Below are 27751 nucleotides of genomic sequence, written 5' to 3'. Positions count from 1 at the left end.
TCAGTGGAAGGAGATCCACTCATGGCACATAGTGAAAGAGGCAGCACATGGCACAGGTAGTGACATTTGAGGCATTGGGAGGGTCCTGTTAAGGACTAGCTAGAGACAGAGTCCCTTTGTTTCCTCTTTGGATGGCTCTTCACAGAGCAGTGGTATGTCCAGTGAGGGTAATTAGGAGGACAGACATCACCCGTCCCTCGGCACATGCAGTTGAATTCAAGTAGCAACTCAGCAAGGAGCCTGAGGCATGTGTCCAGCTCCCCTAAGAAGGACAGATATTATAACACCATTGATCAAGGACTCACACACATAGTGGGTTTTGCCACCCTGTCATCTGTGACCAGGCTTGTCTCAGGCAGGACTGCCAGATCGTAGGTGGACAAGAATTCAAACTGGCCTCTGACAGGAGCTGGAAGTCCAGGGAGACAGGTTCCCACAGGGGTTCCCTGGGATACTGATTTGGGAGGGTGGGCTGTCCTCTGATACCTCTGCCTAATAGTCTCTTCCCAGGGCCATCTCCTCTATGTTGAACACATATCAAGGACAATATCCAGAGGTTTTTGTCCAGCCCCCAGGTTTTCCCAGCCTGAATATGCTGCTGGCCTACCTGGGGCTCAATATGCCAGGCTCAGATTTGGATCACCGTGTCCAGCTCTTGCTCTCCCAGCTGCAACAGCTTGAGCCCAAAGAGCCAGGGTCTGGGTAAGAGAAGGGCTGGGATGAGCGATGTGTGCCAGTGGAGGGTACTGTGTGGGCCACACTGAGTAGGCCTCCAACGAGTGCAGCTGGGTCGAGAGGAGTAGTCTCAGATCCCTGTCCCCATGGTCTTTAGTCAGGGAGACTAACCAGGGATTGGTTCCTGGGCACAGACAACATTGAGTGGTGGGAAAAGTTTCCTTTATTTCGAAGAGACACGGGAAGTCAATCATCATGATGATACTTTCTCTTCATGGAGCTACAGCACTTGTTCCATTGCAAGATCCTGAACCACCTCAGGAAATTGGGCCAGCTCCCACTGGGTCACCTGCTGTATCTTCAGAGACAAAGCTGGCCCACCCCATCCCTGCTGCTGGATCTCACCCCTCAGCAAGAGCAGTGGGGCCACCTGCCCTGTTGGGGCCAGTGTAGGTGGTAGTCAGGGCTCTAATTCACTCTCCTGAGATGAAAGAGTTGTCAGCCCCTTTTACTGACCTGGAGGTCCAGCAGTGTCCTGTCCCTGCTCCTGGGGTTCCCGAGGAGCTCGAGCCAGCACCTGTCTCAGTGGAATAACAAGCTTTAGCCCCCGAGCAGCATCTCATGCTGGCTCGAACAGGCTGGATGGATTCCCCTTCCCTGTTCATGCCTTTTTTGTGAGTTTTGTGTTTTGTATACACCTGTATAATGGCTTCATAGATTTTGGTCATATAAATAAAGTAGAAATTGTGATCACTTAAACGTTTGCTCTGATCCTTTTCAATGTTACATCGAGGTGCCTGTAAGTACAGTAAGAGTGTTGCACAACTACTTACTAGTAGACCATTTCCATCACAGAGAAACCTGGGCTACTGTGCGCTCGCTGCTCATTCCCTCATGCCAGTCCCTGCAACCACTGCTCTTCCCTCTGTCTTTGGTACTTTACCTCGTGTGGGATTTTCATGTGCCCCGAATTCTACACTATGGCCTTTTCTGTCTTGCTACAGAACATAAGAATGTTACGTATTTTTTTAAGTTTTTCATAAAAATAACACTTTGCTACCAACTAATGTTCCTGAAAGAACAATCATCTTGGAAAACTCCAAAATAAACTACTTTCATTATCTTGGTTAGTGTTCCCTTTCATAAAGGAACCCTGAATGGCAGAAACTGGGGAAATGTTTGGGTCCATTAGAAACCTTTAAATTCTTTCCTTATCCTGCATAGGCTGTGTTTAAACTATTCTTTTTTTTTTTAATTTTTTATTTATTTTCAGCGTAACAGTATTCATTGTTTTTTCACCACACCCAGTGCTCCATGCAATCTGTGCCCTCCCTAATACCCACCACCTGGTTCCCCCACCCTCCCACCCCGCCCCTTCAAAACCCTCAGGTTGTTTTTCAGAGTCCATAGTCTCTCATGGTTCACCTCCCCTTCCAATTTCCCTCAACTCCCTTCTCCTCTCCATCTACCCTTGTCCTCTATATTATTTGTTATGCTCCACCAATAAGTGAAACCATATGATACTTGACTTTCTCTGTTTGACTTATTTCACTCAGCATAATCTCTTCCAGTCCTGTCCATGTTGCTACAAAAGTTGGGTATTCGTCCTTTCTGAAGGAGGCATAATACTCCATAGTGTATATGGACCACATCTTCCTTATCCATTCATCCGTTGAAGGGCATCTTGGTTTAAACTATTCTTGCGGGCTTTTTATAAAAAAATATTAAAATCATATCTTAAATCATCCCATTTATTTCTAATGAGTCAGGTAATAGTCAATCACTCTTGAGGTTTTAGTCACACTGTGGTTATGAAGTAAAATAATGATTCAAATATGAAGAAAAGAATACATTTTCCTTCTTCCAAGAAATAATATCACATAATGGGTGGTGTCCCGATTCCATGATTTTCCCTCTGGTTGTGTGAGTGTGTGTGTGTGTGTGTGTGTGTGTGTGTGTGTGTGTGTGTAATACTGGGTGGGAGGCAGGGAGAGTTGTAGGCTGGGCTCTTGTTCTACCTGAGGTGTCCACCATAGATAGGCACTGTTGCTGCTGTCCCCTTGGGCATTCTCATTGACAGCACTCAAAGCCCCATCATGGAACAACTAAGCCATTTCCAATTATTTGACGCTCATCATTCAAGTGATAAGTATGACTGTGACATAAATCTCTGTCTGTTTCTGTCTGATTCCTAAAAGTTTAACCACCTGAACACCTTTAGTTCGGAACATTCCCCTTGTGCCGATGACGTCAGAGGGGCATGACAACCCAGGGAGTGAGAGGTCCCATGGTAGAGGGACTCTGGTCTCCTGAAAGACCACATGAAGGAAATCAGCCTCCAATCTGAAGATCTACTCAGCACTGTCATGGGGGGAAATCTATGGTAACAAGCTACCATATTTGGGGGAGTTATTTGGTAATTTAGCATAAGGGAATATAACTAGAACATGTTGAAAACTGCAAGAAAACTTCGATAGTTATCAGCCTAGAACCTAGAGAAAATGACCAAAGAAGCACTTGTCTTCCTCAGTCAGTAGGGCACAAGGTACTTGATCTCAGGGTCATGAGTTTGAGCCCCACATGGAACACAGAGTTGATGTAGGAAACAAAAGAAAACAACAGGACATACACATAACCCAAATCAATTGGGCTTGGACAATAGACGTGAATGGTGGTGTGTTGGTGGTGCCAACGCCAATCAGGCAACCAGTTTTTCCCTTTAGGTGATCAGGGTCTAGTGGGCAGATGGACAAACATGAACTGAAAACGTGAATGAAAAGAACATTTGCTCTATAAGAAAAGACCTAGGGACTTCAACTGGGTCCTGAGCTCGTCCAGGTGAGGGGTCTGACAAGGTTGTGCTGAGGTGGCACTGAGAATTACTGTGGCAGGAAAAGAAGGAGAGAGCCCTGCACAAATCTGAGTATATTTAAATGGCAGAGGGTACCATAGTGCGGAAGATAAGAAGCAGAACATTATGTTCTCGGAGTTGGGGTTAGAAAAGAGGCCAGAGGGATTGGAAGAAGCTGAACGTGGCAGTAGAGAGAAAAGGGAGGTGGGCCATGGCCTGGGGCAGGTGGACACTACCGTGTTGTGCGACCACATTGCCCCACACTCAGTGGCTTAACCAACAAATACTATCTCACATTCTCTGAGGAGTCTTTAAGTACAGGAATCCAGGAGGGCTTACCTAGGGGCTCCTGCCAGAGCCACACAGTACTTTGGGGCTATTGATAACATTAATGCAGGATCTGCTTCCCTGAGAATCTGAGCTCACATAGTGGTTTTGGCAGGATTCCGTCTATCTCAAAAGGCGTGAGTTCTTTGGTCTGTTGTTGGCCCTCCTTGTTGGGTCCTGGGCCCATGTGTGTGTTTCAAGATTCAGCACAGGGGCTTGTACTCAAGGTTGAGGATCTGAGAGAGAACGCAGGACAGAGACAGCACAGTGATGGGCAATGAGCTTTTAGAACTAAATCTCGGACTGGGTTTTGGAACATGGGGCCATGTTCTGTGGAATGGAAGGAATCATTAAATCCAGACCACACTCCAATGAAGAGCATTACACAAAGATGATAAAACAGGGTATGAGATTTCAGGGAACCACTGGGAGAAGGTGAAGACCGCTGCATGGTTAGTGCCTTGCCCAGAATCACAGACTTGTAAGAAGGATGAACCAGGCATGAACCCAGCTCTTTGTGAGTGTCCTCAAATTTGGGGCCCTGGATGTACCTAGGACTCACTTGAAGGCTCTGGAAAAAATTGTGTTGTCGACAGGGGCTACCAGACATGGAGATAGTTTCAGGGTGATGGAGGGCATTGATATCATAGACAGGAGGCATTCCAGGAAGTTCTTGTCTCAGGGGGAGCCAAGGTCATGGCCACCCACTGAGTGGACTCCTCTCCACATCACACCCATTGGAAAGGGTTTAATAGCTCTCAGGACAGGATATGGAGTCTCTCGTGGTAAGGGTGGTTTCTGACCATCAAGTGCCAAAGCTCCAATCCCTTCTTTAGGGTTTGCTTTGAAAATTAGAAAGTCTAAGGTCTTGGGAAGGTATGGCCCACCCATCTGTAGATGGGGCTGTCACCTTCTTGGACGCCAGAATATGAGAACTGATGAACAGATGTGTGCCCAGAGGAGTGACTGTGCATACACTCACACTCTCTCTCTCTCTCTCTCTCTCTCACACACACACACACACTTTCACACACCATTAGGGACTGCAGGGTGGGATCTGGCGAGTAGCAGACTCAGAGAAATTGAGAAGAGGAGGAAAATGTGTTTGGATGTATTTCCTACATATGACACCACTCCTCCAATATCATATATATTATTCCACATATGCTAGTGAAGACGTGGAGGTAGTCCATGCTACAATCATCTGTATTTTACAGACAAGATGCAGACTACCCCTGTTAGGCATTATGGCTTATCCAGGTTCACAAACAGGTGAGAGTGGAGATTTGTGTCTGAAGCCAGGTGGGGTCCTGGCTGCACTCAGCCCTTCCTTGGGGGGCCTGTGGAGATGTGTGTGTTGGTGTCGTTGTGTAGAGATGTGGCCTTGCATGCAGAAAGGAGATGAGAAGACAGCCCTGAGCACTGTGCAGGTGATAATCCAGTGTAGAATTGGGTAGGTGACCTCAGGCTGTGTAGTCAATTCCTTGAACACAGGCACCAATAGAATTTGGAACACTGCAACAAGGTGCACATTCTAGTGTAGTCCACTACCAGAGTTACTGGACTGGAGACATCTGATACCGAAAGATGTACTCTTGCTTTTTGCCAACACAATGGGTTTCTGGCTTCCAGAATCCTCAGTGGAATAGCTTTTTCACATGCTGCCAACATTGCCAACAACCTTGCTCCCAATGCCTCAGGGCATTTGGGAGGAGGTTCCTTTAGGCTTTACAAGAGCAGGGCTCTGTATGGATGCCTGAAAATCTAACCTAGGGTTAGGATAAGGGCCTAGGGGCATAGCATATCCGATCGGCTGACTCTGGGGACAGTTGGCTGATTGGAGGGCGGGACTAGGTTGTGTCAAACTGTGCATGAACGTCCAGGGTTTAGTATGAAAGTGGGGTAGCATCGGGGGCAGTGCATGTTTCTCCTAATCAGGGGGTTTTGTGCAGCTCATAGGGCACGGTTTCCTTCTGGAGGGCAGGGAGAGGCCTGTGGTGTGATTCCTGAGTCCCCATCCTGGGAGGCTTATGGGCCAGGACTCTGGGAAAAGACATCTAAAAATCCAATTTAGGATTTGGGCTAAGGCCTAGGGCATGGCGGGCCCTATCTGCAGATGCTGAGGCGACCTCCCCGGTATCTGAAGTTACGACGAGTGTCAGGATTTCACTCAAACTACAATTTATGAACACCTGGGCCACAGTGTATGGAGGTGGCCTCCTGAGAACAAGGATGTTTCTCCTGCTCAGGAGGTTCTGTGCAGTTCTAAATTGCAAGATTTCAATGTGATTTTGATTTCTCATCTCCCTGATGGCTAGTGATGATGAACATTTTTTCATGTGTCTGGTAGCCATTTGTATGTCTTCATTGGAGAAGTGTCTGTTCAAATCTTCTGCCCATTTTTAATAGGATCGTCTGTTTTGTGTGTGTTGAGTTTGAGGAGTTCTTTATAGATCCTGGATATCAACCTTTTATCTGTACTGTCATTTGCAAATATCTTCTCCCATTCCGTGGGTTGCCTCTTTGTTTTGTTGACTGTTTCTTTTGCTCTGCAGAAGCTTTTGATCTTGATGAAGTCCCAAAAGTTCATCTTTGCCTTTGTTTCCTTCGCCTTTGGAGACATATCTTGAAAGAAGTTGCTGTGGCTGATATCAAGGAGGTTACTGCCTATGTTCTCCTCAAGGATTCTGATGGATTCCTGTCTCACGTTGAGGTCTTTTATCCATTTCTAGTTTATCTTTGTGTACGGTGTAGGAGAATGGTCAAGTTTCATTCTTCTACATATAGCTGTCCAGTTTTCGCAGCACCATTTATTGAAGAGACTGTCTTTTTTCCACTGGATATTTTTTCCTGTTTTGTCGAAGATTATTTGACCATAGAGTTGAGGGTCCATATCCGGGCTCTCTACTCTGTTCCACTGGTCCATGTGTCTGTTTTTATGCCAGTACCATGCTGCCTTGGTGATCACAGCTTTGTAGTAAAGCTTGAAATCAGGTAACATGATGCCACCAGTTTTATTTTTGTTTTTCAACATTTCCTTAGCAATTCGGGGTCTCTTCTGATTCCATACAAATTTTAGGATTTCATTATGGGGGACAGGTGCAGTCCTGTTGTATGTCTCAGGGTCCCCCAAATGGAGGGATTCACAAGCAGGGCTCTGGATATGGATGTCTGAAAACCCAACCTAGGGTTAGCATTAGGGACTAGGGGCATGGCAGGTCCAATCTGCTGACTCTCAGACCAACGACATGGGTAGCTGACTTGAGGTTGGGGCTCAGGCTGAGGGTCAGAATGTATATTAGTGTCCAGGGACAGGTTCCTTAAATGGGGGTGGCCTCGTTGGCCGTGCAGAGTTCTCCTAATCTGGGAATTTTGTACAGCTCCATAGAGCACGGTTTCCTTCTGGAGGGCAGGAAGAGTCCTGTGGTATGGTTCCGGATTTCTCTATTGGAGGGCTTGTAGGCCAGGACTCTTGGGAATGAAGTCTGAAATCCCAAGCTAGAGTTAAGTTTGGGGCCTAGGGCATGGCCATCCCAATCTGCAGAGGTTGAGGCAAGCTCCCTGGGATGTGAGTTTATTGTGAGTTTCAGGCATGCACTCAGGCTGAAGTTTGTGTCCATGACTTCTGCCAAATATGGAGGCAGACTAATATAGCCTTGGAGGTTATGAAAGCCCTGGAGATTTTGAGCACCTCCAGTGAGTAAGGATTTATTCTGCGGGACAGGAGGAGTCCTGTTTTATGACTCAGGGGTTACCCACATGGAGGGATTTGAGCCAAGGCTCTTGGCTTGGATTCCTGAAAACCCAACCTAGGGTTAGGATTAGGTCCTAGGTCCATGGCGTGCCCAATCAGATGTCACTGGAGGGAGTTACCTGGGGGACTCAGTTGTAAATGGAGCACAGGGTGAGGGTCACAACGCATGTTTGTGTCCAGTGAGTCCTCAGAAAGAGGGTGTGGCCTCGGCCATGCTGCTGTCTCCAGCTCTCAGGGTTTTACACAGCTCCAAATACCTAGAAATCCTTGTGGAGGAAAGGAGGAGTTCCGTTTACTGGCTCAGGGATATCCCATATGGAGGGATTCGAGACCAGGCCACTGGGGCAGATGTATGTAAATACAATCTAGGGTGAGCATGAGGGCCTAGGGGCAGGGCAGGTCTGATCTGCTGGCACTTGGTCTAACCACGTGTGTGTCAGAGTGGAGTTCGGGGCTCAGAATGAATGACAGAATGTGTAATAGTGTCCAAGACTGGCTTCTGTAAATGGGAGTGGCCTCAGAGGCCATGCATGTTTCTCCTAATCAGGGGGTTTGTGCAGCTCCATAGGGCACGGTTTCCTTCTGAAGGGCAGGGAGAGTCCTGTGGTTATAGCTCCTGAGTCCCCAGTCTGGAAGGCTTGTGGGCCAGGACTCTGAGGAAAGAAGTCTGAAAACCTGAGTTAGGGTTAGAGTTAGGGCCCAGGGCATGGCAGGCCCAATCTGAAGATGCTGGGGTGAGCACCCCAGGATGTGAAGTTAGGGCAAGTGGCAGGCATTCACTCAGACTACAATTTGTGACAACTAGGGTCACCGTATGTTGAGGTGGCCTCCTGAGGTCATGGAGGTTCCTGCCACTCTGGGGGTTTTGGGTAGTTACAAATAGCAAGGTTTCGTTCTGGAGGACAGTTGGAGTTCTGCTGTTTGGCTCTAGGGTACTCCATATGGAGGGAATCAAGAGCAGGCCTCTGGGCATGGATGAGTGAAAACTAAACCTAGGGTTAGGGTTAGGTCCTAGGGGCAAGGCAGGTCCAATCTGCTCCCTCTGACACCAGCTACCTGGGTCTATCTGGAGGTAGGACTCAGGTTGAGGGACAGAATTGTATTAGTGTCCAGCACTGGCTTTCGTTAATGGGGGTGACTTGGCGTCTCATGCAGCTGTCTCATAATCTGTGGGTTTTGTGCAGCTCCATAGCTCACATTTTCCTTCTGGAAGGCAGGCAGAGTCCTGTGTTGTGACTCCAGTGTTCCCTATCTGGAGGGCTGGTGGACCTGGACTCTGAGGACAGAATTATGACATCCCAAGCTAAGGCTAGGGTTAGAGCCTAGCTCATGGCAGGCCAAATCTGCAGATGCTGAAGCAAGCTCCCTGGGATGTAAATTTAGGCCGAGTGTCAGGCGTTCCCCCAGGCTGAAGTTTGTGTCCATGTGTTCTGGCAAATACAGGGGAAGCCTCATGTGGCCATGGAAGTTACTACAGCCCTGCTGGTTTTGTGCAGCTCCAATTAGCAAGATTCATTTTATGGGACAGGAGGAGTCCTGATTTATGGTTCAGGTGTCCACAATAAGGAGGGACTCATGAACAGGGTTCTGGGTATGGATGCATGACAATCTAACCTAGGGTTAGGATTAGGGCCTAGGGACATGGCAGGTCTGATGTCCGGGCTCTGGGGCCAGCTGTCCCAGTGGCTGATTGGAGAATATGACTCAGGGAGAGACAAGATTGCGGGGAAGTAGGAGGAGGCGCCTTTTCAACCTGTACCCTAAAGTGAGCTGATTACCTACCAAAGAACTCCGATCACCCATGAAATCAGCCTGAGATCAGAATTATACACGTCTGGATCTCTACGGGGGGCAGAAGACGCCAGTGGGCAGGTAAAGTGGAGTGGGAACGTCGGACTGATATTGGAAGATAAACAAAAGGGGGAGGGAGCCAACAGAGGCGACCAATTGGAAAATAATACCCCAATACGAGAGTGCCCTGCATCTGGGGACCAGCATTAACTTGGAGTCTTGTTGAACGTACTCAAAAGAGCAAAGGATCACGCGGGGAAATTGTGGGAATCGGGGCGGCTAGGGACAGGGGCTTAAGTCCCCAGACCCAGGACAGCCTCCCCTGGCGCTGAGCCAGAGAGAGTGCGGCGGAGAAACCTGGTCTTCGTCCCTGAGCTGCCAGTGCGCCCGAGAACGGGTGGAGTCCGGCTCCCATGAGGGGCTGGGAGCCACTCCGGACGGCAGAACGCGCACCTTACTGGAGAAGCGCGTGTGCCTCACCCTCCCCTGAGAGAGGTGCACGCACGCCCAGCCTGGTGTTCTCGGACCCACGCGGCAATAGAGCTGATAGAGCCCATAGAGCTGGAGACGCCGCGCCCCAAACCCTCCCCTGGGAGAGATGCGCGCAAGCCCGGCGCTCTTAGCCCCAGCAAGCGGGAAAATCTCAGTGTGCGATCCCTGCTTGGAACCTCTCTGGCAGTCTGGAGCTGCCCAGACAGCCACAGCTGCCTTGGTTTTGCTTACAAGCAGGAGATCCTGCATCCCCAGGGACCGCGACTCAGAACCTGCTCTGCTAGTGGCCCAGTGGCTGCAGCACCTGCAGGGGAGCAGACTGAGGCTTCTCTCTGAGAGGGAGGTTGGGGTGCAGTTTTCTTTCCTCTAAACCTCCAAAAACCATCAAAAGCTGTCAAGGCGAGAGAAAAGAAGTGAACAAACATAAAAACCTCCAGAGAACAAAAACCTGAAAAAACTCTTTTTCTCAGAGCCCACCCCCTCAAGGGGGTCGGGAGGACTTAACTCAGGGAACATCATTGACTGAAAATCCACGTGGCAGCCCCCTCCCCCAGAAAACAAATCAGGAAAGAAAAAAAAAAAAGACTACAAGAGAACAACCACCACTACTTCATAGATACAACTTTTATTTTTAATTCTTTCCCACTATTCTGGTTCACTTTTTTTTTCTTTTTTTATATAGATAATTTTTAACCTATTTACCATCACAGTGAGATGTCCAGTACATCAAATTCCATAATAAACTTCTAACCTGAATTTTTTGATACATACACATGTGTTTTTCTTTTGCTTTTCTATTTTCTTAATTTTTAAAAAAATTTTTAGTTTAGTTTAGTCCAGTTTATTCCTTTTTTATTTTTATTTTCTAATATTCATATAGAGTTAAACGTCAAGGTAACCCCCTTTCTCCAAGCAATGCTACCCCTATAGGTGAACCAATATTTAATCCCCGTTTTTCTTAGGAAAGTTGAGTCCTTTAACAAAGATACCAAGATACATCCAGGAAGAATCAAAATAACTTTCCTCGCCCACACCGAGAATCTATAACCATGCTCCCATCTTTTTCTTCTGCCAGTGTCTCTGTGTATTTATGTTTGTCCTGATAGTATATAAATCTTATACTTGGGGTTCTTCTTGACAAGGCTCCTCCTTTTCTTGTTTATATATATATATATATTTTTTTTCCTCTCGTCATATACTTTTATCAGTCTTTTTGTTTGTCTGTTTTTGTTTGTATACATCATAAATCTTACCCTGGGGCCCATTTGGGCTGAACCTTCTCTTTTATCTTCCCTTTTTTTCCTGTCTCCCTCTCTCCCTCCTTTTTCTTTTTCTTTTCTTTTTTGTCTCATTTGGATGGGGAATCCTGAGTGCTCAGAAGCGTTCCAGGGTGCACCTTGACTGCACCACGGTCGATACATCCAGCTACATCTGTCCAGTCATCTCTCACCAAAATGACTAGGAGGAGGAATCCCCAACAGAAGAAAAATACAGAGGATGGGCCTTCTGCAACCGAGCTAACAGCTATCAACATAGACAATATGTCAGAAAGAGAATGCAGGCTAACAATTATCCAGGCAATAGCTAGGTTGGAGAAAGCCATGGATGACCAAATGGAATTGATTAGGGCAGAATTGAAAGTGACCAGGGAGGATGTTCATAATGTTAGGGCAGAGCTGAAGGCCACCAGGGATGAGGTTCACAACGCTCTCAATGAGTTCCAATCTAATCTAAATTCTCTAAAAGCTAGGGTAACTGAGACAGAAGATAGAATTAGTGATCTGGAGGACAAACAGATAGAGAGAAAGGATCAGGAGGAAGCCTGGAACAAACGGCTTAGAAGCCACGAAAACAGAATCAGGGAAATAAATGATGCCATGAAACGTTCCAACGTCAGAATTATTGGAATCCCTGAAGGGAAGGAGAAAGAAAGAAGTCTAGAAAATATAGTGGAACAAGTTTTTCATGAAAATTTTCCCAATCTTGCGAATGGAACAAGTGTTCATGTACTAGAAGTAGAAAGGTCCCCCGCCCAAGATTATAAATTAAAAAAAAAAAATCCAGGCACCTCATAGTAAAATTGAGGAATCATAATTGTAGATACAATCTCTTGAAAGCTGCTAGGACAAAAAATCTCCTTACATACAGAGGAGAGCCCATCAGAATAACGTCAGACCTGTCCACAGAGACCTGGCAAGCCAGAAAGGGCTGGCAAGATATATTCAGGGCAATAAAGGAGAAGAACATGCCTCCAAGAATACTTTATCCAGCAAGACTGACATTCAAAATGGATGGAGAGATAAAGAGTTTCCAAGACCGGCAACGCTTACAAGACTATGCAACCACCAAGCCGACACTGCAAGAAATATTAAGGGGGGTTCTATAAAAGAGGAAAAATCCTAAGAATAGCATTGAACAGAAATATAGAGACAATCGACAGAAAGAAAGACTTCAAAGATAACACAATGTCAATAAAAACATATCTCTCAATAATCACTCTCAATGTGAATGGCCTAAATGCTCCCATAAAACGACACAGGGTTGCAGATTGGATAAAACGACAGGACCCATCCATATGTCTCCATCCCTGAAAGTGAAGGGATGGAGAAGCATCTTTCACGCCAATGGGCCTCAAAAGAAGGCCGGGGTAGCGATTCTCAGATCAGATAAATTAGATTTTAAACTAAAGACGGTAGTCAGAGATACAGAAGGACACTACATCATTCTTAAAGGGACTATCCACCAAGATGATCTAACAATTGTAAATATCTATGCCCCCAATATGGGAGCAGGAAATTACATAAGAAAACTATTAATCAAGATAAAGAGTCATATTGATATGAAGACATTAATAGTAGGAGATCTTAACACGCGTCTCTCAGAAATAGACAGATCATCGAAACAGAAAATCAATAAAGAAATAAGAGCATTGAATGACACATTGGCCCAGATGGACCTCATAGATATATACAGAACATTCCACCCTAAAACAACAGAATACTTATTCTTCTCAAGTGCACATGGAACCTTCTCCAGAATAGACCACATACTGGGTCACAAATCAGGGCTCAACCGATACCAAAAGACTGAGATTATTCCCTGCATATTCTCAGATCACAATGCTTTGAAACTGGAGCTCAATCACAAGGAAAAGTTCAGAAGGAACTCAAATACCTGGAAGCTAAAGACCACCTTGCTTAAGAATGCTTGGATCAACCAGGAGATCAAAGAAGAACTTAAACAATTTATGGAAACCAATGAGAATGAAGACACTTCACTCCAAAACCTATGGGATACAGCAAAGGCAGTCCTACGGGAGAAATTCATAGCCATCCAAGCCTCCCTTCAAAAAATGGAAAAATCCAGAATATACCAGCTATCTCTACACCTTAAAGAACTAGAGAATCAACAACAAATCAAACCAACTCCACATGTAAGAAGGGAAATAATCAAGATTAGAGCAGAGATCAACGAGGTAGAAACCAGAGATACGGTAGAACGTATCAACGAAACTAGAAGCTGGTTTTTTGAAAGAATCAATAAGATCGATAAACCATTGGCCACACTAATCCAAAAGAAAAGAGAGAAAGCCCAAATTAATAAAATTATGAATGAAAAGGGAGAGATCACAACTAACACCAAGGAAGTAGAAACAATCATCAGAAGCTATTATCAACAGTTATATGCCAATAAGCTAAGCAACCTAGATGAAATGGATGCATTCCTGGAAAACTATCAACTCCCAAAATTGAACCAGGAAGAAATTGACAACCTCAATAGACCGATATCTAGTAACAAGATTGAAGCAGTGATCAAAAACCTCCCAAAAAACAAGAGCCCAGGACCCGACGGATTCCCTGGGGAATTCTATCAAACTTTCAAAGAAGAAATAATACCTATTCTCCTGAAACTGTTTCAAAAAAATTGAAGAAGAAGGAAAACTTCCAGACTTTTTTTATGAAGCCAGCATTACCCTGATCCCCAAACCAGGCAAAGACCCTACCAAAAGGAGAATTTCAGACCAATATCACTGATGAATATGGATGTTAAGATTCTCAACAAGATCCTAGGAAACAGGATCCAACAGCACATTAAAAAGATTACCCACCATGGCCAGGTGGGATTCATCCCTGGGTTACAAGGATGGTTCAACATTCGCAAATCAATCCATGTGATAGAACAAATCAATAAGAGAAGAGAGAAGAACCACATGATCCTCTCAATTGATGCAGAAAAAGCTTTTGACAAAATCCAGCATCCGTTCCTGATTAAAACGCTTCAAAGTATAGGGATAGAGGGAACATTCCTGAACTTCATCAAATCTATCTATGAAAAACCCACAGCAAATATCATCCTCAATGGGAAAAAGCTTGCAGCCTTCCCGTTGAGATCAGGAACACGACAAGGATGCCCACTCTCACCACTCTTGTTCAACATAGTATTAGAAGTCCTAGCAACAGCAATCAGACAACAAAGAGAAATAAAAGGTATCCAAACTGGCAAGGAAGAAGTCAAACTTTCTCTCTTCGCAGATGACATAATTCTTTATATGGAAAACCCGAAAGACTCCACCCCCAAACTACTAGAACTCATACAGCAATTCAGTAATGTAGCAGGATACAAAGTCAATGTCCAGAAATCAGTGGCTTTCTTATACAATAACAATGAAAACACAGAAAGGCAAATTAGAGAATCGATTCCATTTACTATAGCACCAAAAACCATAAGATACCTCAGAATAAACCTAACCAAAGAGGTTAAAGATCTGTACTCGAGGAACTACAGAACACTCCTAAAAGAAATTGAAGAAGACACAAAAAGATGGAAGACCACTCCATGCTCTTGGATCGGAAGAATAAACATCGTTAAAATGTCTATACTGCCCAGAGCAATCTATACTTTTAATGCCATTCCAATCAAAATTCCACCAGTATTTTTCAAAGAGCTGGAGCAAATAATACTAAAATTTGTATGGAATCAGAAGAGACCCCGAATTGCTAAGGAAATGTTGAAAAACAAAAATAAAACTGGTGGCATCACGTTACCTGATTTCAAGCTTTACTCCAAAGCTGTGATCACCAAGACAGCATGGTACTGGCATAAAAACAGACACATGGACCAGTGGAACAGAGTAGAGAGCCCAGATATGGACCCTCAACTCTATGGTCAAATAATCTTTGACAAAACAGGAAAAAATATCCAGTGGAAAAAAGACAGTCTCTTCAATAAATGGTGCTGCGAAAACTGGACAGCTATATGTAGAAGAATGAAACTTGACCACTCTCTTTCACCGTACACAAAGATAAACTCGAAATGGATAAAAGACCTCAACGTGAGGCAGGAATCCATCAGAATCCTCGAGGAAAACATAGGGAGTAACCTCTTTGATATCAGCCACAGCAACTTCTTTCAAGATATGTCTCCAAAGGCAAAGGAAACAAAGGCAAAGATGAACTTTTGGGACTTCATCAAGATCAAAAGCTTCTGCATAGCAAAAGAAACAGTCATCAAAACAAAGAGGCAACCCAGGGAATGGGAGAAGATATTTGCAAATGACAGTACAGATAAAAGGCTGATATCCAGGATCTATAAAGAACTCCTCAAACTCAACACACACAAAACAGATAATCATATTAAAAAATGGGCAGAAGATATGAACAGGCACTTCTCCAATGAAACATACAAATGGCTACCAGACACATGAAAAAATGTTCATCATCACTAGCCATCAGGGAGATTCAAATCAAAACCACATTGAGATACCACCTTACACCAGTTAGAATGGCCAAAATTAGCAAGACAGGAAACAACGTGTGTTGGAGAGGATGTGGAGAAAGGGGAACCCTCTTACACTGTTGGTGGGAATGCAAACTGGTGCAGCCACTTTGGAGAACAGTGTGGAGATTCCTCAGGAAATTAAAAATAGATCTTCCCTATGATCCTGCAATTGCACTGCTGGGTATTTACACCAAAGATACAGGTGTCGTGAAAAGAAGGGCCATCTGTACCCCAATGTTTATAGCAGCAATGGCCACGGTCGCCAAACTGTGGAAAGAACCAAAATGCCCTTCAACGGATGAATGGATAAGGAAGATGTGGTCCATATACACTATGGAGTATTATGCCTCCATCAGAAAGGACGAATACCCAACTGTTGTAGCAACATCGACAGGACTGGAAGAGATTATGCTGAGTGAAATAAGTCAAACAGAGAAAGTCAAGTATCATATGGTTTCACTTATTGGTGGAGCATAACAAATAATATAGAGGACAAGGGTAGATGGAGAGGAGAAGGGAGTTGAGGGAAATTGGAAGGGGAGGTGAACCATGAGAGACTATGGACTCTGAAAAACAACCTGAGGGTTTTGAAGGGGCGGGGGTGGGAGGGTGGGGGAACCAGGTGGTGGGTATTGGGGAGGGCACGGATTGCATGGAGCACTGGGTGTGGTGAAAAAACAATGAATACTGTTACAATGAAAATAAATAAAAAATTTAATTAAAAAAAAAAAAAGAATATGACTCAGGTTGTCAGACTGTGAATTAGCGTCCACAGTGATGTAAGATCCTCGGTCGCATCAGGGGCCATGCACATTTCTGGATTCTCGGGGTTTTGTGCAACTCCATAGGGCACAGTTTCCTTCTGGAGGGCAGGCCGAGTCATATGGCATGGTTCTTGAGTTCTCTACCTGGGGGACTTGTGGGCCAGTACTGTTGGGGTGGAAGTCTGAGAACCCAAGCTAGGGTTAGGGTTAGGGCCTAGGGCATGGTTGGACCGAACTTCAGATGCTGAGGCAAGCTCCATGGATTGTGAATTTAGGGTGAGTGTCAAGTGTTCACTCAGGCTAGACTTTGTGTCCATGAGTACTGCCAAATATGGGGGTGGCCTCATGTGCCCATGGAGGTTACTACAGCCATGTTGGTTTTGCGCAGCTCCAACTAGCAAGGTTTTATTCTGCGGGACAGGAGTTCTGTATTATGGCTCAGGGGTCATCCGTATGCAGGGATTTGAGCCAAGTCTCTGGGTATGGATTCCTGAAAACCAAATCTAGGGTTAGGATTAGGGCCTGGGACATGGCATGCCTGATCAGCGGTCTCTTGGGCAAGATAACTCAGAGTCTGAGTTGTAAACGCAGCTCAGGCTGAGGTTCACAAATCGGCTTGTGTCCAGTGAGTCCTCCGAAATTCAGGTTGGCCTAGGCCATGCTGATGTCTCTTGCTCTGAGAATTTTACACAGCTTCAAACCACAGGAATTCCTTTAGGAAGGCAGGAGAAGGCCTGTTTTCTAGTTCAGGGATCTCCCATTTGTAGGGATTTGAATGTAGACCACTGGGGACAGATATCTGAAAACACAGCTAGGGATGGGATTGGGGATTAGGTGCAGGGTAGGTCTTATCTGCTCTCTCGTGGGCTAGCTACGTGGGTGGCAAAATGGAGGTCCTGTCTCAGGATGAGTGACAGAATGTGTATTAGCATCCAGGGAAGTCTTCTAAAATGGGGGTGTCCTCAGAGCCCATGCATGTTTCTCCTAATCTGGGTGGTTTTGTACAGCGCCATAGGGCATGGCTTCCTTCTGGAGGGCAGGCAGAGTCCTTTGATATGGCTCCTGAGTCCCCAGTCTAGAAGGCTTGTGAGCCAGGACTCTGGGGAAAGAAGTCTGAAAACCCAAGGTAGGGCTTGGGAAAGGTCCTAGGGCATGGCAGGCCGGATCTGCAGATGCTCTGTTGAGCTCCTCAGGATCTGAGCTTAGGGCAAATATCATGCATTTGCTCAGACTAAAATTTGTGACCACTAGGGCCTCAGGAAGTTTAGGTGGCCTCCTGAGGACATTTAGGTTTCTCCCACATTGGGGGTTTTGGACAATGCCGAATAGCAAGGTTTCATTCTGGAGTACGGGTGGAGTCTTTTTGTATGGATATAGGGTACCCCATTTGGAGGGATTCAGGAGCAGGGCTCTGGGGATGCATGCCTTAAAAACACAACATACAGTTTGAGATCGGGCCTAGGGACATACCAGGTCCAATATGCCAACTCTGGCTTGAGGAAATGGACTCTGAGGACACATGTCTGAAAACCCAAACTAGGTCTAGGATTTCGGCCTAGGATTTCACAGGCCCAATGTACAGACGCTGAGGCAAGCTCCCCGAGAATAGAGGTTAAGGCAAGTGTCAGGATGTCCCTCAGGCTGGAGTTTGTATCCATGTGATCCGCCAAATGTGGGGGTGGCCTCATGGGGCCATGGAGTTTGCGCCCGCTCTGAGGTTTTTGCACAGTTCCAAATAGTTTGGTCTATTCTGGGGGATAGGTGGTGTCCTGTTTTATGGCTCATGGGTCCCCCATACAGAGGGATTGGAGAGCAGGGTTCCGAGTATGGATACTTGAAGACCCAACCTATGTTTAAGGTTAGGCCCTAGTAGTATGGCAAGCCTTAGATCCTGGCTCTGGGCCAAGCTACCCATCGGGGTGTGTGGAAAATGGGGCTCAGGCTAAGGGTCACAATGTGTGTTTGTATACTGGGCAGCCTGTAAAATTGGGCATGGCCTAAGAGGCAACACAGCTTTCTTCCAACTCGGAGGGTTAGGCAGAGCTGCAAAAAGCAAGGATACCTTCTGGGGGGCAGGAGAAGTTCTGTTCTGTTTCTCAGTGGTCCCCTGTGTGGTAGGATTTGAGAGGAGGACTCTGGGTATGGATGCCTGCTAACCCAACCCAGGTTTAGCATAAGGGCCTAGGGGAATGGCAGGTCCAAACTCCTGGCTTTGGGGTCAGATGTCTCTGTGGCTGTTTGGAGGACGCGACTCAGGTGTGTCACACTGCACAGTAACATCCAGGGTGACATACACAAGTGGGTGGCATTGCGGGTGGTTCATGTTTCCCCTAATGTAGGGATTTGGGGCAGCTCTGTAGGGCACGGCTTCAATCTGGAGGGCAGGGAGAGTCCTGCTGTGGCTGTGGAGTCCCCAATCTGGAGGACTTGTGTTTCAGGACTCAGGACGGAAGTTTGAGCCCAAGCTAGGTTTATGGTTAGTGTCTAGGGCATGGATCACCGATCTGCAGATGCTGAGGCAAGTCCCGCATTCTAAAGTTAGGGGCAGTGTCAGGTATTCACCCAGACTCGAATTTGTGTCCACTAGGGCCGTCATATGTGTGGGTGGCCTCCTGGGGCCATGGAGTTTTCTTCTGCTCTGGGGGGTTTGTGAAGCCCTAAATAAAATGGTTGCATTCTGGGGGACAGGTGGAGTCCTGTGTATGGCCCTAGGGTTGTCCATATGGATTGATTCGAGAGCAGGGAACTGGGTATGTATGCCAGAACACTCAAACTAGGGTTCGTGGTAGGGCCTGGGGGCATGGAAAGTCCAAAGCATTCCCACTGGCGCCAGCTACTTGGTGGCTGACTGGAGGTCAGTGCTCTGGTTTAGGGCAGCATATGTATTAGTGTCCAGGTCCAGCTTCTGTCAATGGGGTGGCTTTGGGGTTTTGTGCAGCTTTCTCATAATAGGGGGGGTCTCCTGCAACTCAATAAGGCACATTTTCCATCTGGAGGGCAGGCACAGTCCTGTGGTATGGTTCAGTGTTCCCTATCTGGAGGGATTGTGGACCAGGACGTTGAGGATGAAAGTCTGAGAACCCAAGTTAGGACTAAGGTTAGGGCCTGTGGAATGGAAGGCGAGTGTCAGGATGTCGCACAGGCTGGAGTTTGTGTCCATGAGTTCTGCGACTCATAGGTGGCCTCATGGTGGCATGGAGATTCCTCTCACTCTGGGGATTTCACAGTTCCAAATAGCTTGGTTTATCTGGGCTGCAGGTTGTGTCCTGTTTGATGGCTCAAGGGTCCGCCACATGGAAAGATTCGATAGCAGGGCTCTACCTATGGATGCCTGGAAACCCCACCTAGTGTTACCATTGCAGCCTAGGAGCATGGCAGGTTCGATCTGTTGGCTCTGGGTCCAACTACCCAGGGGGCTGAGTTGAAATGGAGTTTCATGCTGATGGGTCACAATGCGGCTTTATGTCTAGGGGGACCTTGGTATGTGGCGGTGGCTCAGGGGCCATGTAGGAATCTCTCCTACCCTGAGGGATTGACGCAGCTCCAAAGAGCAAGGTGTCCTGGGGACAAGAGGTGTTCTGTTTTGTGGCTCAGGGACCACATGGCATTTGAGAACAGGCCTCTGGGGACTTATGCCTGAAAACCTAAGCTTGGCTTCAGATTGGGCCTAGGGCATGTCAGATTCAATCTTCTCTCTCTAGGGACATTATCCTGGGTGTCTGACTGGATGTCGGACCTCAGTGTGTTACAGACTGCACATCGTTGTCCAGAGCAGCCTATGAAATTCAGGTGGTCTCGGGGGTCTTGCAGTTTTCTCCTATACAGGAGAGTTTTGGCAACTGTGACAGGCACAGTTTCCATCAGGATAGCAGGCACAGTCCTGTGGTGTGGCTATGGAGGCCCCATCCTGGAGGGCATGTGGGTCAGGGTGTTGGAGACAAAACTCTGAAATCACAGTCTCGAGTTTTGGTTAGGGCTGAGGTTATGGCAGGCCTGATCTGCAGACCATGAGGAGAGGTCCTCAGGATCTGAAATTAGGGCAAGTGTGAGGTGGTAGCTCACGCTTTTGTCTCTATATTGTGTGTCTAGAATGGCCCCAGAATTTAGCTTTGGACTCAGGGGTCATGGAAGATTTTCCCTCTCTGGAGATTCTGCCCGGCTCCCAATAGTTCGGTGTCATTCTGGGGTAAGGGAAGAGTCCATTTTTTCTGTCTCAGGAATCCCCCAAAACCAGGGATTCCAGAGACGGGCTCTGGGTATCAGCGCCTGGAAAACCCCACCGTGGGTTAAGATTTAGGCCTAGGTGCAAATCAGGCCTGAAATGTGACCTCTTCTTCAAGCTACAGGGGATGCTTCTTTGAAAAAGGGGGTCAGGCTGAGCGTCAAAACGTGTGTTTGTGACATGTTTAGACCTCAAGAGTGGACATGGCCTCGTGGGTCATGCTGGATTTTCCTAGTTTGAGGGACTTACACCCATCACAACAGAAAAATTTCCTGCCACAGGGAAGGAGGAGTACTCTTTTGTGCATCACGTTCCCCCATATACAAGGATCTGAGATAAGATGTGGGGACAGATGCCTGAAAACCCAGGTTGGGTAGAGATGATGGCCTAGGGCCATGGCAGGTCCAATCTGCCTGACACGCGGCCAGCTATATGGGAGTTGATAGGAGGTTGGGGCTCAGGCTGTGCCAGACAGCACAGTAGTTCACAGGGTGGCCTAAGAATTTGGGGTGCCCTTGAGTGCTGTGAAGGAGGATCCTCATTTGGGGTTTTGGGGCAGCCACATAGGGCACTTTTTCTTTCTGGTGGACAGGCAGAGTGCTACGTTGTGGCTCCAGAATTCCCAATCTGGAGGGCTTGTTGGCCAGGAGTGTGAGGACAGAAGTTTGAAAACAAAAATGAGGTTTAGGTTGTTGGCCTCGGGCATGGCAGTCACAATCAGCAGCGGCTGATAGAGATCTCCATCATCTGAAGTAAGGGCTAGTGTCAGACATTCGCTCATGCTAGAGTTTTTGTCCATGATGGCCCACTAATGGAGGGGTGGCCTCACGAGGCCATGGAGGTTTTCCCACTGTGGGGATTGTGAGCTTCTCCAAACAGCAAGGTTTCATTCTGTGAGACAGGGGTAGTCCTCTTTGATGACTCCAGGGACGCTCCTATGGAAAGATTTGATAGCAGGGCTCTACAGATGGATGCCTTGTAAGACCACCTCATGTTACCATTGCAGCATAGGAACATGGCAGGTTCGATCTCTTGTGTCAGGGACCAAATACTGAGGGGACTTAGTTGAAATGGAGTCTCGTGCTGAAGGTTCACAATGCAGGTTTGTGTCCAGGGAGACCTTGATTGTGGCGGTGGCTCAGTGGACAAGCAGGATTCCCCTACCCTGAGGGTTCGACACAGCTCCAAAGAGCAAGGTTTCCTTCTGGGGACAGGAGGTTTTCTATTTTGTGGCTCAGGGACACCCCTACATAGGTATTTGAGACAAAGCCTCTGGGGACAAATGCCTGAAATCCTAAACTAAGGTTCAGATTAGGGCTTGGGGGTATGTCAGTTTCAATCTTATGTCTCTAGGGCCATTTAGCTGGGTGTCTGACGGGAGGTAGCTTCTTAGGGTGGACAAAATGTGCATTTTGTCCAGAGCAGTCTACGAAATTGGGGTGGTGTCAGATGTCTTGTAGGTTTTTACGAATCAGGAGGGTTTAGTCAACTGTAACGGGCAGATTTTCCTTTGAGTGGGCAGGACAGTCCTGCAGTGTGGCTCTGGAAGCCCCATCCTGGAGGGTGTGTGGGCCAGAGCTCTGGGGACAGAAGTCTGAAAGTACCAACTCGGGATAGGGTTAGGGCAGAGGTTATGGCAGGCCGATCTGCAGATGCTGAGGGCAGCTCCTCGGCATCTGAACTTAGGAGTAGGTGAGGCAGTAGCTCAGGCTTTTGTGTAGGGGTTGTGTGTCTAGGGCAGCCATGGAATGTAGGGTTGGCCTCAGGTGACCATGGAAGTATCTCCCTCTCTGGGGATTCTGCCCAGCTCCCAATAGTATGGTGTCATTCTGGGGGAAGGGAAGAGTCCTGTTTTCTGTGTCAGTTGTCCCCCAATAACAAGGATTCCAGAGAGAGGCTTTGGTTCGGGTGCCTGGAAAATCCCATTGTGGGTTAGGATTTGGGCCTAGGGGCATGGGAGGCCCGATATGCGGGCGCCTGGTACAGCTACCAAGGGGGCTTATTTGAAAATGGACTCGGGCTGAGGGTCACAATGTGTGTTTCTGCCCAAGGTGGCCATCAAGAGTGGGCTTGGCCTCATGGGACATGTAGGTTTCTCCTACTTTGAGGGTTTGACACCCATCTCAACAGCAAGGTTTCCTGCCATGGGGAATAAGGAGTTCTGTTTTGTGCATCAGGTCTCCCATATGCATGAAGTTGAGATAAGGTCTGGGGACAGATGCCTAGAACCGAGGTTGGGTAAAGATGACATCCAGGAGCCATGGCATGTCCAATCTGCTGGATATGCGGCCAGCTGTCTAGGTGGATGTGGGGAGGTCTGGCCTCAGGCTGTTTCAGGCAGAGCAATATTGCATAGGGCAGCCTATGTAATTGGGATGCCGTTGTGGGCCGTGCAGGTTGATCCTCATTGGGGTTTTTGGGCAGCCCCTAGGGCACTTTTACCTTCTGGTGGGTGGGCAGGGTGCTGCATCGTGCCTCCATAATTCCCAATTTAAAGGACTTGTGGGCCAGGAGTCTGAGGGTGGAAGTCTGAAAACACAATCTAGGTTCGGTTTAGGGCCTAGGGCACAGCAGGCCCAATCTACAGAACTGAATCGAGATCTCCAGCATCTCAAGTCAGCGACTGTCAGAAGTTCGCTCAGGCTGGAGTTTGTGACCATGATGGTCACCTAATGGAGGGGTTGCCTCATGAGGCCATGGAGGTTTTCCCAATCTGGGTGAGCTGTTCCAAACAGCAATGTTTCCTTCTGTGGGACAGAGGGATTCCTGTTTGATGGCTCAAGGGTGCCCCATACTGAATGATGCGAGAGCAGGGCTCTAGGTATGGATGCCTGGAAGCCCCACCTCACATTCCCATTGGCGCCTAGGAACAAGGCAGGTTCGATCTGCTGGCTCTGGGGCAAACTACTGAGGGGGCTGAATTGAAATGGTGTCTCATGCTGATGGGTCCCAATGTGGATTTGTATCAAGGGAGACCTTGGGTTTGGCGGTGGCTCAGGGGCCGGGGATGATTCTCCTACCCTGAGTGTTTTTCACAGCTCCAAATAGCAAGGTTCCATTTGGGGACAGGAGGTGTTCTGTTTTGTGCCTCAGGGACCCCCATATGTTGGTATTCGAGACCACGCTTCTGGGGACTGATGACTGAAAACCTAAGCTGGGGTTCATTTAGGACCTAGGTTCATGTCATTTCAGTCATCGGTTCTGGGCCAACTACCTGGGTGTCTGACTGGAGGGCCATGTAAAGGGTGTGTCAGACTACGCACTTTTCTTCAGGGTGGCCTAGGAAATTGGGGTGGCCTCGGGGGCTGTGCAGGCTTCTCATAATCTGGAGGATTTGGGCAACTGTAAAGGGCACTGTTTCCTTCAGGGGGGCAGGAACACTCCTACCTGTGACTCTGGAGGGCCCAACCGGGAGGGTCTGTGGGCCAGGACTCTGGGGACAAAAGTTTGAAAACACAAACTCAGATTAGGGTTAGGGCCAAGGGTATGGCAGGCCGAACTGCAGACCCTGAGGAAGCTCCTTGGGATCTGAAGTTAGGGCAAGTGTGAGGCGGTATTCAGGCTTTTGTTTCTGGATTTTGGGTCTAGGTTGGCCACAGAATGTAAGGGTGGCCTCATGGGGCCATGGAAGATTCTCCCTCTCTGGAATTTCCTCGGCTCCCAATACTTTGGTATCATTAGGGGGAAAGGAGGAGTCCTATGTTCTGCCTCAGGGGTTCCCCAAAAAGAAGGATTCCAGAGTAGAGCCCAGGGTACGGGCGACTAGAAAACCCAAACTCTGTTTATGATTGGGGGCATAGCGGTATGGCAAGCCCCATATAAGGCTCTTGGTTCAACCACTGAGAGGTCTTACTTGAACACGGTGCTCAAGCTGAGGGTCACAATGCGTGTTGGTGCCCAAGATGGCCCTCAAGCATGGGCGTGGCCTCATGGGCCACGCAGGTTTCTCCTACTCTGCAAGATTGACACCATGACAAGAGCAAGGTTTCCTGCCATGGAAAGGAGGACCTCTGATTTGTGCATCAAGTTCTCCTTTGTGCAGGGGTTGGAGATGAGGTCTAGGTTCAGATGTCTGAAAAGCCAGGTTGGGAAGAGATGATGGCCTAAGGCCATGGTGGGTCCGATGTTCTGGGTGTGTGGCCAGCTGTCTGGGCATCTGTACAGAGGTTTGGGCTCAAGCTATGTCAGACAGAGCATGAGTGCCCAGGGCAGCCTATAAAATTGGGGTGTGGTCAGCTGTAGGAGTCGTCGAGAGCTGTGAGAGCTATCAGCGAGAGCTGTAGTCGTCCTCGTCGTCATCGCCTCTTCATCGTTGGGAGTGGCCTCGTACAAGGATTGGCCTCGCAGTGGTCGTCGTGGTCGATTCTTCATAAGAGACGGCCCCTACCGGCTGGGTTGGTTTCTGATGCTGGTGCGAAATAAAGCTTTGCTTGACTTTTGCTTTGCATCAGTCTCGTTCCTTTGATCACGGACCCTAACAGTCAATGGCAGTTCAGTTTGATCCTCATTTGGCGTTTCTGGGCAGCCCCATAGGGCAACGTGTTTTTTTCTGTTGGGCAGGAAGAGTGCTGCGTTGTGGCTCTGGAATTCCCAATCTGGAGGGCTTGTGGGCCAGGAATGTGAGGACGGAATTCTGAAAACACAAGCTAGGGTTAGGATTCAGGCCGAGGGCACAGCAGGCCCACTCTACAGTGCCTGAATCGAGATTTCCTGCATCTGACGTCAGGGAGAGTATCAGACGTTGGCTCAGGCTGGAGTTTGCGTCCATGATGGCCCCTTCATGAAGGAGGGGCTCATGAGGCCATAGAGAATTTCCTTGCTGGGGTTTGTGAGTTGCTCCAAACCACAAGGTTTCCTTCTGTGAGAGAGTCAAGTCCTGTTGGATTGCTGAAGAATGCCTAATACGCAAAGACTTGAGAGCAGTGTTCCAAGGGTGGATGCTTGGAAACCCCACCTCGCACTCCAATTTGCTTCTGGCGACATGGCAAGTTCGATCTGCTGGCTCTGTGGTGAGCTACCCAGGGGTCTGTGTTGAAATGGACTCTCCTGAGGATGGGTCATCATGTGGATTTGTGTCCATGGAGACCTTGGGATGTGGCAGTGGCTCAGGGGCCCTGCAGGATTCTCCTACTCAGAGGGTTGGACACAGCTCCAAAGAGCAAGCTTCTCATGTGGAGAGGAGAGGTGTTCTGATTGGTGCCTCAGGAAACCCCCATTGCTGGTATGCGAAACCAGGCCTCTGAAGAGACACAGCTGGAAACCAAAGCTAGGGTTCCGATTAGGTCATAGGGGCCTGTCTAGTTCAATCTTCTGTCTTTACACACATCTGTCTGTGTGTCTGAGTGGAGGTAGTTGCTCAGCTTGTGTCAGAATGCCCCTGTTTGTCCAGGGCAGCCCACACCACTGGGATGGCCTCAGGGACCTTGGAGGTTTCTCCTAACCTGTAGGATTGTGGCCAATTGAATGGGCAGAGTTTCCTTGGAGAGGGCAGGCACAGTCCAGTGGCTTGGCTCCAGGGGCCCTAGCCTGGAGGGTATGTGGGCCAAGGCTGTGGGGACAGAAGTCTGAAAACACAAACTAGGCTTAGGTTTGGGGCCAAGTTTATGGCAGGCCCGATCTACAGACCCTGAGGGGAGCTCCTCAGAATATGAAAGAAGGGAGATGGGAGGTGGTCGCTCAGGCATTTGTCTCTGGATTTTGTGTCAAGGATGGCTGTGGAATGTAGGTGTGGTCTCATGGATCTTGGATAAATCTGCCTCTCTGGGAATTTGGCCCGACTCCTAAGAGATTGGGGTCATTCTGTGGGAAGGGAGGAGTCCTGTTTTCTGCCTCAGGTGTCCCTCCGAAAGAGGGATTCCAGAGCAGAGCCCTGAGTACGGGCGACGAGGAAAACACGACCTCTGGTTAGGACTGTGGGCCTAGGGGCATGGCAATCACCCCATGCGTGTTGGTCCAGTCACTAAGAGGCCTTACATGAGCACGGGGCTAACAACTAGGGTCACAATGCGTGTTTGTGCCCAATGCAGCCCTCAAGCATGGGCGTGGCCTCATGGGCCATGCAGGTTTCTCCTACTCTGATGGTTTGACACCATGCCAACAGCAAGGTCTCTTGCCATGGGGAAGGAGGAGTTCTGATTTGTGTATCAGGTTCCCACCTGTGCAGGGATTAGAGATAAGTTCTCAGTACTGATGCCCAAAAATCCAGGTTGGGAAGAGATGACGGCCTAAAACCATGGTGGGTCTGAAGTTCTGGCTGTGCGGCCAGATGTCTGGGTGTGTGTCGGGAGGTTTGGGCTCAGGCTGTGTCAGACAGAGCAGTATTGCCCAGGGAAACCTAGGCATTTGGGGTGCGGTTGAGGGCCATGCAGGTTGATCCTCATTTGGGTTTTCTGGGCACCGCCTTAGGGCATTGTTTTTCTTCTGGTGGGCAGGAAGAGTGCTGCATTGTGGCTCCAGAATTCCCAATCTGCAGGGCTTGTGGGCTAGCAATGTGAGGACGGAAGTCTGAAAACACAAGCTAGGGTTCGGTGTGGGTCCGAGGACACAGCATGCCCACTCTGCAGAGGCTGACTCAGATCTCCTGCATCTGATGTAAGGGCAAGTATCAGACGTTGGCTCAGCATGTAGTTTGTGTCCATGATGGCCCATTCATGAAGAGGGTGCCTCATGAGGCCATGGCGGTTTTCCCATGCTGGGGGTTGTGAGATGCTCCAATCCGCATGGTTTCCTTCTGCGGGAGAGTCGAGTTTGTTGGATGGCTCCTGGACGCCCCATACGGAAAGACTTGAAAGCAGGGTTCTAAGAATGGATGCCTGGACACCCCACCTCGCATTAACATTGGCTGCTTGCAACAAGACAGGTTCGATCTGTTGGCTCTGGGGCTTGCTACCCAGGGGTCTGAGTTGAAATGGACTCTCCTGAGGATGGGTCATTATGTGGGTTTGTGTCCATGGAGACCTCGGAATAAGGCGGTGGCTCAGGGGCCCTGCAGGATTCTCCTACCTGGAGGGTTGAACACAGCCCCAAAGAACAAACTTCCCATGTGGAGACGAGAGGTGTTCTGATTGGTGCCTCAGGAAACCCCCAATTTCTGTTCT

The sequence above is a fragment of the Martes martes genome (assembly GCF_963455335.1).
Source record: "Martes martes genome assembly, chromosome: Y".
NCBI lineage: Eukaryota > Metazoa > Chordata > Mammalia > Carnivora > Mustelidae > Martes > Martes martes.
This window is presented reverse-complemented; position numbering follows the sequence as displayed.